Source organism: Fukomys damarensis, unplaced genomic scaffold, assembly GCF_012274545.1.
Source record: "Fukomys damarensis isolate Sample0158 unplaced genomic scaffold, DMR_v1.0_HiC HiC_scaffold_13, whole genome shotgun sequence".
NCBI classification, from domain to species: domain Eukaryota; kingdom Metazoa; phylum Chordata; class Mammalia; order Rodentia; family Bathyergidae; genus Fukomys; species Fukomys damarensis.
This window is the reverse complement of record NW_022900925.1, coordinates 34,570,081-34,571,785: the sequence shown is the minus strand read 5'-3', so window position 1 is coordinate 34,571,785 and position 1,705 is coordinate 34,570,081.

Below are 1,705 nucleotides of genomic sequence, written 5' to 3'. Positions count from 1 at the left end.
CCCTGGGATGAGGCCAGCCCCTCCCTCTCAGCAGGAGCAATCACCTTAGGGGAACCCAGATTGTCCCTGAGATGACGATCAGCTAGGCAGAGCCCCAGTGCTGGCCGTGGTGCCATTTTCCATAAAACCCAAGGTTTCTGGAAGCCCAAAGAGAGTTGCGTTGTTTTTGCATGGCTGGGATTGAGCCCAGGAAAGCTCTACTGCAAAGCCAGATCCCCAGCCCTTTTAATATTTTTGTTTTGAGACAGAGGCTTGCCAAAAATTGCCCAGACTGGCCTCAAACTTGCAATCTTGTGGGTATGGTGGTGCACACCTGTAATCCCAGCACTGGGGAGGCTGAGGCAGGAGGATCTCTGTGAGTTCAAGACCAGCCTGGGCTACATAATGTGTTCCCGGTCAGTCTCAACTACATAGTGAGACCTTGTCTCAAAAAAACCAATTAAAAAAAATGGGGGAGGGATTACCAGGAATCAAACTCAGGACCTTGCACTTGCCAGGCAGGCATGCACCACTGAGCTACATCCCTGGCTACCGTAAGTGAAATTAAGGGAAATTTATCCGGAATACCCAGAAGACAGACTTTAAAATACATGGTGGCTCACGCTGTAATCCCAGCACTCTGGAGGATGAGGTAGTAGGATTTTTTTTTTTAAAAACAGGGCCTTACTGTGTAGCCCAGCTGGCCTGCCATGAAGTCACCATGTCGTCCAGGCTGGCCTCGAACTCGCGGTGACCCTTCTGCCAGGGCCTCCAGAGTTCGGGGATTACAGATGTGTGTTACCCAGATAAAATACCTATTCTGACACTCATTAACATGCTTAGGAAGAACAGGTGGGACCTGGTGGTACATGCCTGTGAAGGGTTATGTGGATGCAGACAGACATAAAGACTTCTCGGTGGGCTTTCAGACGTATGGAGCTTTCTCTCAGGCAGGACTGAAATAAATACAGGGAGAAAAGAAAGGAAGACGGGGAAAGAAAGAAGGAGCAGGGCGTGATGGCAATGCCTGTAATCCCCGAGTTTGGGAGACCAAGACCGAGGACTGCAGCAAGTTCAATGCCAGCCTGAACCACCTAGCGAGCTGCGGCTCTCTGGGGGGACCCCGTCCAGCGGGGAATAGGAGGTGAGAGCCGCCTCTTATTCGTGGGTCATCAGAGGCCGATCCGATCTTGAATGTCTGTGAAGGAAATCTTTAAGAAGTTAGAGCACATGGCCCAAGTCTGATTTCTGATCAAAGGCTCTTTATTGGCTCAGCAAAACGATTATATACTGTTATCCCAGGGGGAAGGTTCAGCAAGCTTATTGGACAGTTCAAACAAATCTTCTACCAATCACATGAGTCACTCAAGCATTTAACCATAAAGGGACAAAGCATTTATCAGCATACAGCAATCAGTATTTTACCAAATGTGGGGAGGGGTAAGTGGGAAGGCGTACATCAACAATTAACCCTATGCAATCTTTAACTTAACAATCTCCAGGGGCAAGCGGGGCAAGGGGAAAACCAATTTTGATACCAAGATTCGTCCTTTTCCCGTTGCTTCTGCCTTTGTTCGAGGCTTTCCTCAACCCTTCTAATGCTATCATCCACCAGGCCCAGTTTATCTTTAAAAAAGCAACATTCTTAAAGAAGGGGGTTGGGGCCAATGGCAATGGGTTTGAACTGAGGTGGTTCTTTCAAAAGCCTGATGGAAAAGGTGAGACC